The 12308-nt window shown below is 39.6% G+C and overlaps 1 long non-coding RNA gene across 2 annotated transcripts in view; it reads left to right on the forward strand.

The window, feature by feature from the left end:
* LOC106044770 (uncharacterized) overlaps positions 1-12308 on the forward strand; it is a 68020-nt gene that overhangs the window by 39427 nt on the left and 16285 nt on the right. Inside the window, exons 2-3 of one of the 2 annotated variants that reach the window (XR_007169021.2) lie at positions 5885-5955; positions 10208-11407. The exons of the other annotated variant lie outside the window; for it this stretch is intronic. This is a non-coding gene — a long non-coding RNA (uncharacterized lncRNA). Of the gene's footprint in view, positions 1-5884; positions 5956-10207; positions 11408-12308 lie in introns of those variants that run through there. 2 annotated transcript variants of the gene reach the window in all.

The following is a 12308-nucleotide window of genomic DNA, read 5'->3' on the forward strand; positions in this document are numbered from 1 at the left end:
TTGCAACCACTGTCTGTGACCGCATACGACTGAAAAAGCTGTGGATCTTTGTCTGAAGCTGACAGGGTTCTTATCCAAGGGGAACTGCTTTCCTTGCAGGACGACTTACTGGTGATAAATTACCATATGATAATTTTCAATTTTCAGCATCTCTTGCTGTAATTTTTTTTGGAGAGATCTGTTCAAGGTGATGTGCTAGAGCTAATTACTTTCTTAAAATAGTTCTTGTATCTTTTGATCTATCAGGTTCGTTTGAGCTATTCAACTTGCTAATAGCTTGTCTTTTTGGTTCATAGTTATTTGGTTTATTCTTTCTGAAATTTGAACCAATAACATACTTAAGGATGAATGTTTTATGAATGGTTTGTGGCTTTGAAGAAACATGGCAGCTGATTTTTTTTCCCTTTGAGACACTAATTCTGTACCGGCAGAAACCAGAGCCATAACTCATTATCCACTTTCTGTAATAACCATGAGAAATCATGTGTAGGCTTCTCTTGTTTACTGTTGGAAAGATGATCTCTTTTATGAGAATATTCCTCTACTTCTGCTCTTGCTGAAGTAGAAGTGGAGTTGAATGACTATTTTACTGAATAAATAAATAAATCAGAGGATTTTTTCCCCAGATAAAAACCCATTTCTCTCTGCTACGTATAATAATCTCACGTAGTTTTCAGTACACTTGCTTTGAGTTTATATAAGCATAATAGGGCTTGATTCTTCTCTTATAACTAAGGCCTTATCTCCTGTTTGATAAAACTCAAATCTCTGTTAGGTACTGCAGAGGAGATATTGGGTGATAGATTATCTATTATAGACAACTCTTTCTGTTGTGCTCTTTAAAACTCAGCTGTGGAGGCGGGAGTCCTGCAGAGGTAAGATGTTTTCTGAAGTTGAGCTGATGTTTAATCACTGCACCATTTGCAATGGCGTGAATCTTCCCGGATGGTTACAGATCAACTTGCTAACTGCTGAAGTGTGCAGTCATTTCGTTTTGTCAAATCAACTCATTTGACAAAGGACAGTTATATGTTCATCTGTAGCCTGTTTGGTAAGTGACACTGTACTGATCTGGCAGTCTGCAGCACAACAATGTATGATTTTGCTTTGCCTTGATAACCATTAACTCAATTACAATTTTAGTAGTGTATTCTGCACTACTAGTTTATCTGTGAAAAAAAAACATAAAGCATGATATAGTGTATACATTTCAATATAACAGTTGTTTACTAGCTTGAAACACCACTTCAGAATTATGTAGCCATTTGTGGTATCTGCTTTGAAATTAAAAGTGGAATATAATCAGCACCTCTCGCACAGAGTAGCACTGAAGGTATTTGGTATTGACTATTCCGAAAGAATACATCAGCCATATCTTCAAGGTGGAGAGGCTACACAAATAAACAGAATAGGCAGTCAAGCTCAGGCTGTCAGAAGGTAATTTATTAGAGTGAGTGAAGAAGTAAACAAAAGCTGCAGAAACCTTCTTTAATGAAAAGTGCACAATGCCTAAAGATGAATGCTGACCGAAGAGATTTTCTGTTGTGTTAATGGAGGCTTTTAGGATAATCTATGGATATCCTGATGAGAATAAAAATCTTCTTGCCTGATTCTCTTCTAATTTTTTTTAGAACAGATTTATTTTATCTTTGCCTAAATGACTGCTTTATTGCATCAAGATTTAGGCAGTATTGTACAGAATGCCTTAAAGTGTAAAAAAAAAAAAAAAAAAAGTTAAGGAGGGTGAAGAGCAATGCAATTGTAGCTGTCTCCAGCTTGGGACTGGTGGGGCCCGACCCAGGGTCTCTGCCCAGGCTGGGGAAGATGGCTGCTGCTTTCCCCTTTGCAGGTTCAGCTGGTAGCATTTTCTGCTGATTTTCAGTTTCTGTCCCCTCCCAGTGCAGGGCCCCTTGGTTCACAATCTTATCAGCTGCAAGGTTCATCCTTCCTGGAAGTGGTGCCTGTAGCTGGTTGGCCCAATTGGTGTCTGGGAGGTCTGTTTCTTGTAATTGTCTCCCACCTTAGAAGGGAGGAGAATTCCTACACTCTCACTTGCTCTCATAAATTAGTGTGAGTGAACAGACTTGATTCCCAACACTGCCTCCCTTTCCTGTTATCCCTTGGTGCCTTGGAAAAGGTCTTTCACTTGGAAAACATGCTGGTGTACTCAAATAGCTGCCAAGGCAGCGGGAGAGACATCCTCTTTATGGAGCCTTACCTGAAACCCTTTCAGGTACCTCTAATGGCAAACTGATTAACCACCACAGTTTTTTGTGTTAAAGTGAGCTAGCGACATTGCAGCTCAGTGAATAAATTAATCAGATCTCTTCATTTATACATGTGGCTGTGTATTTTAAATATGAGCACTTTCTCATGGCATTTATTCTGTACTTGCCTCAGTGATGACAATATTTATTGTAATTTAATTAGTATAGGACCTGTGATTATTACTAAAAGATAATTGAAATATCAATTCTGTTGTTACAGGCCTTACTTAGCCAGGCATAGATTGGTTTCATTTGTGAATATGACTATATTTCAGTGATGGAAATTCTCACTCTAAATGCTGGAAGTTCCCATAACTCTGAGCTCTCCTAAACAGACTTGAGTGGATGAGCAAGACCATTCCAACCAGATACCACCAGCATGAAGTCTGTCAAAAATATGAAGACATGCCCACCTCACGTAATGTACTGTGTCATGCTATACTCGGTTTGTCACTCATGTTGTGCAGTTATGCATGTTATTAAACAAGAATAAGATAGATCTCATTCAAGCTATGTGGTATCATTGAATCTTTAACTAGGATTAAAGATTTAACTTGGAGAAAACAGAATTTGGATTTCATATTGTCAGTTAAGATGAAGCTGAACCTGTGAGCACTTTCTAGCACCCACATCTACAGGTGCTGACCACTGCCCAGGTAGCTCTGCTTACTTGGTTAGAAAGCAACGGTACACCCACTAAGCCTATAGAGGGTGTTGGCTATGGGAATTTTTTGGTGTGTTTTTTTAATTTAGTGCAGTTAGAGTGGAGATCTGTTTCTGCAGAGCTCTTGCTGTTGCTATATACTCGTAGAGCTTCTCAACACTTTGCTCATGCCTTCACTATCTTACAGTTCTCTTCCTTTCCGTCTTTGAACTAGATTGTGCCCCCCATAAGGTGCAAATATCAGAATGATTATGGGAGTGTGGAAGAAGGAAAACAGATATTTTTTTGCCTCTATCAAACAAAAAAAATGTTGAAAGGGAAGAGATTTGAAATTACTTTCAAGTTTAATGTTTTATTTGACTTTCCTTTAAGTTGTTTGCTACTACTGTCTTTTATACAGAACTTTCTTTGTTACCGTTTTGGAGGGGAGGAAAGAAGAAAGGTTGGAAGTTTTCTTCCAGAAAGAAACTCTCATTGGATGTCAGTATCTGATTCTGGGGGAAGCTAGTAAGAGATAGTCTTTGATTTAAAATACCAAAGCTTGCAAGGCAGCATTGCTTCCTTAGACCCCTCCTCCTCTTTCCTGGCTTTCCTATCCAACTTTTCTAGAAGGTAATGAATGCTGCTGAGAGCTCAGGAATGAACCATCAAGAGCTCCAGTCCACCAATTTTTTCAGGGTGTAGGTTCCCAGAGACCATGGAGGTAAGGACTGAGGTGTTAACGAAGTGGCTATAGCTCAGAGGAGTTGTATAGCAAAACATTAACTTGCTCTAACTTGCTCCTATGAGGAGCTTCTGCTCAGGAGGAGGCAGCAACAGTGGGGTCTGACCAGAAGGAGGAGCAGCAGCAAAAAAAAAAAAAGTCAAACCACAACAAAACAAACACAACACAATAAAACCACGAAATGACAGCAACAACAAAAACATCAAAAAAAAAACAACAACAACAAAAAATGAAGACATTATTTAATTCAAAAGTTCCACTTTCTGGAAAGACATTAGTTTATGGATTTGTTTTAATGTCTCAAAGTGGAAAACAAACTTCAGTTTGTTTCTGGGTAGCTGCTTTTAGGCAAATGTTTTTCAAGTGGCATCTGAATTCAACCCCTAATACAAACTTTTTAGAAATGGGGAGGGGTTGAAAGCAGAAATGGAGAATGTGGGTTGGATTAGGGGCCAATCTGGAATTTAAGTTTGAGAATGAGGGCAGTGTTGTGTGTCCTTTGATATGAACTCCTCTGTATCCTTTGAAGGAGGACTGTGCTGGTGTTGGGCTGGTCTCTCTGCACCTTGAGATTAATATCATATATATATATATATATATGATATATGTACATTTTGACAGTTGAATAGGATTGGGATTATGTGGTTGCTGAGCCCTTATTCCTTGGAAATGCCCTCCTATTGCCCAGAGCAAGGACCACCTCCACAAGTGCTCCACCTCTGCATCATGGTATTAGCTTAACAGCAGTTTATTTCACCTCCCTAGCACCCAGCCCCTGAGCAAGGTGAGGATCAAAGGACCATGTGTAAGACAACAGACAGAGAAGTTCCCAGAAAAAATATCAACCCAGGAAGTACTGGGGTCCTCTGCATTTTGATAACCTTGCCTGGTCGAGGTGGAAGATGGGCAAGAAGGCATTGCTTGCTGAGTTGCAGTGTGGCGAGAAGCAACAGCGGGGCTGCGAACACTATTTGTTCAAGATGATCTTTAACATCCAGTGCTACCAAACAAGACTTTATCCTTTTGCCCACTCTTTTTGTTTTCACTTCATTTTAGGATTTTCAGAGCTTCAGTGCTATAAATGGCACAACAGCTCAGTTAGCTTTTTTTGCACCTATTGCTATCTTCTGAAATGCTGCTCTGCTGTGGAGTAACATACTGCACCCAGCAGTTAATGTGGCTTGCTCAGGATTCCTGTCAGGTCTGTCCTGCCTGAGTTAGACTGTTTCTGTTTTTTGATATTCAGTAGCACTAACCACATCTTAAGACTTGCTACCTGGATTTCTGAGACTGAGATAGTAAAACGATCCTATGCTGTGATACCATATCTACTTGCTAAATCCCATCTTAAATTACCCTTGTTAACATTCCTATTTGCTTTCCAGTGCTGCAAGCCTAAGATGAGAGTGAAAAAGGCATTTTTTTCATTTTCATTCCTAATGTCCTCCTGCTGTATCCTATTCCCCATATGCCATCTGAGGCAGAAGCATTCAGGTAGCATTCAGAAATGTAGGTTTTGCCTTGTCAGTCTGACATGTCTGTAAAGATTGTTGGGATATGGTGATGAATAAGCATATGGTCTTTGCATGTAGCCTCCTTTGAGTATAAAGTATGGAAGGAATTCCTTAAATAGAACAGAAGTGTGGGAGGGGGAAGATAGGAGAGTCAAATCCATGCTCAGAGGAGTTCATTGCTTTGGAAAGGAGACAGTCAGAATGTAAAAAGAGGCAGAGGCAAGTAATGAAACAAAACCAGACGCTTTAATCCAGCTCCCTTGGAGGTTTCGTAACAGAACTCTAGGTAATGTCAGTAGCAGGTGGGTCAGCCTACCGATCTAGCACAGAAGCCTTGTGGTGTCTTGAGTGGTTTTGGTGACTAGGGATGTTATCTTCCACGAGAAGTATACCTTCTGGCTCAAGGAACTAAAAACTCGATTAATAAAGTCCCCGCAGACAGTGAAAACTCATTTTTCTCATATGTTTTTCATTTAACACTAAAAGTGGTGGTAACTACTTTTTTTGTTTCAGCTTGGAGTAGTAGTTTACGTAAAGTATACAGATTAATAGATGGATAAGGTTCTTAACAGAAATCACCCCACAGGTTAACATATAAGGCTGCTGAGTAATCCCTTACAGGCATAGAGATAAGACTCCTAAAATAACACGGGCAACCCTTGGTGTATACATTCTGACCTTCCTATACTAATCTGTTCTCTTTTAATTTCCCCAGTGTTTGCAGGCAGACTGGCATTTTCTGGAGATAAAACCACAAAACTGTTCAGGAGAAAATTATTCGTGAAGGTAAAACATGTTCTGAAGTGATCCTGTTAAAATCATAGAATGGTTTGAGTTGGAAGGGATCATAAATATCATCTAGTTCCAAAATCTGCTACCTGTGACTTGTTTTCCTGTTTGTTTTCTAGGAACTTTGGTTTTCGATGGTGTGTTTATTTGGTGTGTGTGTGTGTATGCGAAGGTTGTTTATTTTTGGAATCACTGTTCAATACTTTATAGGACTCTTCTCTTCTTGTTCTCTAGAATCCTACCACTTCTAATGCCAAGGAATTTTTCACAATTTGAAGAAACATGTTCTTTTTTTTCTAGCTTTCTAGAAATATTGCATGTTTTCTAGGACTCCTATGATTTCTCTGTAGGAACTGCCAAGTGTTTTAGGACTTGCCTGTTTAATTTCTAAGATCCCACCTCTCTTTCTTTCTAGGAATGTTCCACGGCTTCTATGAACCCACTCAATTTCTTTTCTAGGAGACACCTATTTTGCTTTTGAGAATTTGCCACTTAATTCTTCCTAGGATTTTCTGCAGTTGCTTCCCAAATGTTTTCGAGGAATCGTCCAGTTCCCTTCCTAGGAATCACCACTTTTTGTGGCACGTACATTTCATAGGAATCCCCTCGTAAAGGCTTTTATTGAATCCCCCTACATAATGCTTTCTAGAAGCACCCAATGCATTCTATGAATACCTCCTTTACTGTTTTCTGGGAATTTACCACATATGAGAAATAGTTCTTCCCCTCCCTACCACTTTTTTTTTTTGGAAATTCCTCTCTACTTTGGGGGAATTTCTTCCTAAAAGTCCTACTTGCTCTCAAGGATTTTCCCTTTTTTTTCCCTTCTAGCTGTTCCCTAGTGCTTTCAAGAAATTTCCTGTGTTCTTCCTAGGATTTACAAATTGCTTTATAGGATTTTCCCATCTCATTTTTCCTGGGAGTTTTTTCCCCTTCCGCTCTGCTTGCTATGAATTCCCTACTGCTGTCTAGTATACTTTGTTATACATCTTGGAAACCCTCATCTGTTTTCTCTGAATTCCCATATTCACTTTCTAGGAATTCCCCATCTGCTTTTCAGAAAAAAGTGGTTATGATGCTTCTGAAAATCTCTCAACAGAAATGTCTTCCTATGCTTTTGCTTAATAACAAAGTAGAAAATGAGCAGTGAGGTTTGTTAGGGATCAGCCCAATGAACTAGAAAAGTAGCTGTTTATGTTCATACAGCAGTTCTTGTCCAGGAGCCCTGGCCTGTTCTTGACTACATCTGTGAAGTCCATGGAAAGGAGGCAAACCTATTGGGCTTACGTTCTTCTAGTGAGGGATCAGTATCTCCTTTGGAAAGGGGAAGCACTTTCCAGAATAGAACAAACCAAGCAGTCTGTTTCACTGTGAATCACATATCCTGCTTTCACCTTGGAATGTCTCTCCAGCTGAATGTCTTTGATCTGGTTTAGTCAACTGGTTTCCAAGTTCCTCGCTCTGAACTGTGCTACCTTTGCATACCTTGTGATCCTGGATCTGGATTCAGCTAATTGACAGTTTTCATCTCAGGTTGGCTCTGCAGTGACCTTGGATCTCCACAGCCTGCTCTCCTTGCTTCATTCCAACAGCTTAATTCTTCCTCTGACAGGGCAGATGACCTTAATGTACTAATTCTGTTTATTTTTTCTGCCTTATTTGTCCAGTACCTCAATAGTTGCATTCACAGGATTTTTGCCAAATCTATTTTGAGCAATGAATGGGGTGGAGAAGGTTTAACTATAGACTGTTTCCATTCACTCATCTGCCAACCCCACCCTTCAGCCTTGCATGCCCCTTCCCCTGAAATCCACAAACTCCCATGGATATCTGCACCTTGTCAGTGGAAACAAGGAGTGCATCTTTATCGGGGCTTTCCACTGCTTAGTACCAACCCAGGTGAATCAGATGACAATATCACATTAATGAACTAGTGACAGCAATGGCATAAGAAGGATGTTAGTCAATATCACAGCTGGCTTTGATCAAGGAGGAAAAGGGCAAGTTTCCTTCAGTATGTGGCACAGGAGGATAGGCATATATCCTTCAGGGTTGATAGCACCCCTTTGTGTGCATGGTAAGGTGAAGGTGAGGGAATGGTTGTAGCTGGAGACCTTGGGTTCTAGAAGAAACTTGGTTCCTACAAGTGAAATCTGCTATCCCAGCTCTAAACAATGTGGAAAGATAGAAGAAACTGTCTGTCAGGTGGAACAGGAGGTAAATAAAAATACTTGAAAGCATTGTGTGCTTCAGAGGAAGTTGTACTGCCTTTCCAGTCTCATGGCTCCCCCAGCCAGTACAAAGAAAGCAACCAAAGTGAGGAAATGGCCTACCTGTAATGCAATTGTCTTGGAGACAGGAACCAGTTTGGGCCACACATTTTGAAAGCTACTGAAGTGGCACTTCTTAGTAACCGACTTGACTCTTTCAACCATCTGAGAGCTTTCAGTGTGTTAAAATTATATAGTGTTTTTATAAAAGGTGGCTCAGAATGAGTAAAGATCAGGGTATTTGAGTTGTGAAACAAGAATAAAGCCTCAGTGACACTTTTCTGATTGATTCACTGTGATTTAAACTGGAATATCTTCATCCCCAAAGTGTATGCATTCAGTATTACTGAATTATATATTTGCATTTTGCAAAGCCCATGTCTCTAGTCTGACTTGAACCTTACCAAGAATATATTTTGCTGATAGTAGAGTTATGAATACAGTATTTATCAGGAAAAAATGGAATCACCTTTTTCCTGATACAGCTGTCTCCGCAGCACAAGGGTTTTTCTGACTGCCAATGCCAGCCAAGGTGAGAACTTGGCTTTGACACAGAGGCAGGTCTCTATAGTTTGAGCTGAGTCTCAGATGCTCACTGCGTAGTGCTCAGTGACACTGAGTATTTTTAGGTTACATTAATTTTAGTAAGATTTGTGAAATCTAAGCAACTTTGCAAATAAGACTATCAAAGACAAATGTTTTGAGGCAACTGTGTAGAAAAGCATAGTATCTTTTCCTTCTCTGATGAAGAGTGGTATGTTGTCTTGCTGCAGAGTGGGAGGTGTGCAGAAATTGCTCACAAGTCCTGAAACCAGAATAGAAGCTTAGAACTCTGCATTGACTCTAGTACTAAATCCATTGGTTTTCAAAATCTGAAATTTGTATTATAAAGCTATAATAATCTTGAATGTTTTCCCCCTCATTTGTTGGTCTTCTGTAGTTTCAGACTTTTAAAATCACTGAATGCTGATCAGAAAGGTCAAGGTAACTTTTGTTTGTTGTTTACTTGATGCAATTTTTGTTGTGTTGACATCATACCCTGACTGCATTGTCTGCTAAAGATAAGTTTTTGTTCATCCAACATTGTCAGCTAAACATTTCCTTATCATTTTTCTCAGCTATTTGTTTGGTTATTTTTAAATTATTCAGTCTCGGGTTTGTTGAATCTTTCAGGTCATTGCTACCAAAAGAGATAAGAAAGTTTATTAAGTGAGCACATACAATGATGATGAGGGGTGGGGGGCAGGTGGAAATAGATGGAGAGTGTTTGTCTAGCTTATCTTTATTCATGAAGCCCTTGAGGGTGATGGAAAAGGGTGCCAGGAATCCACACAGGCTGTCGACTTATCCAGCCACATTTAACTTTGTTTGTCCTGGTTGCCTCAGCTAATGCACACATGAGGCTGTGCCAAGAGTTGTGCTTTGCCTACCTTGCATTATTGATGCTCCCAGAAGCGCTTACATTTGTATGCGGTTGGCTGAGGTGAGACTGGCACTGCTATATCTCCCTTGAATGCTGCATTCGCTGCTGTGACATTGTGGCTCTATGGATGATATTAGTACTGAGTGGGCATAGCTGGAGCAGAGCACTACCTAGGGTTTTTCAGTGCTGTCAATGGCTGTAATCCAGAACTATAGGCCTCTTTGAATTCTGATATATTTAATTAGGGAGATAGGGACACATGCACAGACAGAAAATCAAGTCCAGCGATTGTTATCCACAGTGTGGTTATACTATGTGTTTTAATATCTGTCTCTTTACTTTCTTAAAACTGAAATAAAAAGCTTTAATGAGCTTCTATTTACTATCAATGCAGAGGATAACTTAAAACCACAAATACGTGTAATGTAGGAACTGAGATGAGCATTCCTTATAATTAAAGACAATCTCATGGGTTCTGAACTGGATGCTTGTATAGAGCCCATAATATTGCAAATAGGTTTATATTTGTTTTGTACTGCTCCTTTTTGCTTTTGAGGACTGCAACCAAACAGTGTTTCCACTTGAAGTATGAATGTCTACCTGCCTGAGGAGACCTCTTTTACACCTTGTCTTGGCAAGCTGCTCCACGGCTGAGTGTTGGTGGTTGTCAAGTGCCTGTGCACACGCGAGGGCTCTCTCTACCTGGAGCTCCCCTGCTGATTCTCTGACTTCCAGCTGATCCTTTGGAAGTGGAATCTTAAGTATTGGACTCTGTATTTATTTCCCCTCTCTGATTGTACCATGCTGTGTAATATTTGAATAGATAACATGTGGCATGGCTTGCGTAGCCAGGTTATGCAATACGGGTAATCGGTGCACACGTAATGGGCTATTCCTGTAATAAAAGTGTGTAAGTATACTATGCTTGATTTGACTCCACTGAATGCAGATGAGGGAGGCAGTACTGTTCAGTACTATTGCTTTAATCTGGGGCTAATATCGGGTTGCCAAAAATGCTACCTATCGAAGAAGTATATTGCATTTGGACATGAAGGATGTATACGCAAGAAGTTAATGCATGATTACTTCCTAGTATGCTTGGTTGCCTTAAAAGTGTGCTAAAGGAAACCAAATATATTACCTATATGTCAGTACTGTAATGCCAGCATCAGGCTTTCCCAAATCACAGGACCAGCTTAAAAATCAATGCATTTGTTTTCTACTTTTTTTCCAAAGAGCTGTCTCATAATGAGTGATTAGTTTGAATTTTTAACCTTCCCTCTACAATGAGGCCTAGAAATCTACTTAAAAAAAATAAATCACTGACAATCGGTCTCTAAGGAAGATGTAAAATATGAGGCTTGTGATATAAGTGGGGTAGCTGGTGCTGCTGCTATTATTAGTTTTCCACGTGCATTCCTTTGGGTTTAGAATACACCAGGACTTGTCAGAAATCCCATCACTTGGGCTACTGTGAATTTGAATTTAACCAGTTCTCTCTCCCTCCCTGTGGCTGATGCTGTCACTTTGTTAGCTATTGTGCTATGGAAAGCTGCTGGCAGGCATACGCACGGGATTATTTCAGGCACATTTCTCTAATTTCTCTAAACTGATGCAATATTAGGTCTTCTAGGTACTAGAAGCAAGTTTTTGCTTACCTCATCCCCATCTGTTACTAATGTAAAATGACTGGAAAAAGTCAATTTTTAATTAAAAGCAAAAAAACAACAGGATCAATATACGTTAAGATGTATTAGATTTAGGTCATGTTTCATCCAGACATCAGTGTTTTCATGCTGAATCCTTGATGGCTGCTGTTCTTGAGTAGATCAGCATGTTTTAACCAGTAAATTTACCTAATGAGGTGGGAAATACAGATAAGAGGCAAGTGGTCAAATCAGGCAAATAACACAACATTTTTAATCGGCACAAGCAGTGTTTACAAGATTGTATAGAAGGGCTATGACATGATGAGAAGCTTTAAAAAGTATGCTCAATAAAACAAGCTTATGGTCTTCTCACAACATCTGGTACTTAATAAAATAAAGTAAAATAAACTCTTTCAAGCAGGTGCTAAAGAACATATGGCTGTTGGCCTTTGTTTTAATGCATGAGTTTTCTCACATTACAGGGAAGTGGTTCTGAAAAACATGACAGAGCTTTATGGAGATGCTGCAGTTTGTGTATGGAAGTTCTAGCTATTACATGTTAAGGGCATAATTTGTCATTAGATGATTAGTACAGTACACCCCTGTAGTGACAACCAGCTGTTTGTCATATACACACTAGCAGATTTTTACTGTAAGGTGACAAAGAGGAGGGCGAAGCAGTGAGACATTGCCCTGGGGAAAAGAGCTACTTGGTATTAAACAATTATAAACAGCTAGAAGAATACATACTTGTCTCCTGGTTCAGAATAAGTATGCTTCAAAACCTGTGACAGAGCATACTCCCTTTACACACCAGATTCTGCATGTAAATTAAAAGCAGATGTAGCCCTGATTACAGGGAAAATGATGAAGCCTCAAATTACCCTGTATGAATCTAAATCCTGCTTGCCATCAGTACAAATACTTGTTTCCTGTTGAATTAAGCACTTTGTTGTTGTTCTTTGTCAGCCCCGATCTGAACAGCTCTAATGCAGGTCACTAATCATT

The sequence above is a fragment of the Anser cygnoides genome, chromosome 3 (genome assembly GCF_040182565.1).
Source record: "Anser cygnoides isolate HZ-2024a breed goose chromosome 3, Taihu_goose_T2T_genome, whole genome shotgun sequence".
NCBI classification, from domain to species: domain Eukaryota; kingdom Metazoa; phylum Chordata; class Aves; order Anseriformes; family Anatidae; genus Anser; species Anser cygnoides.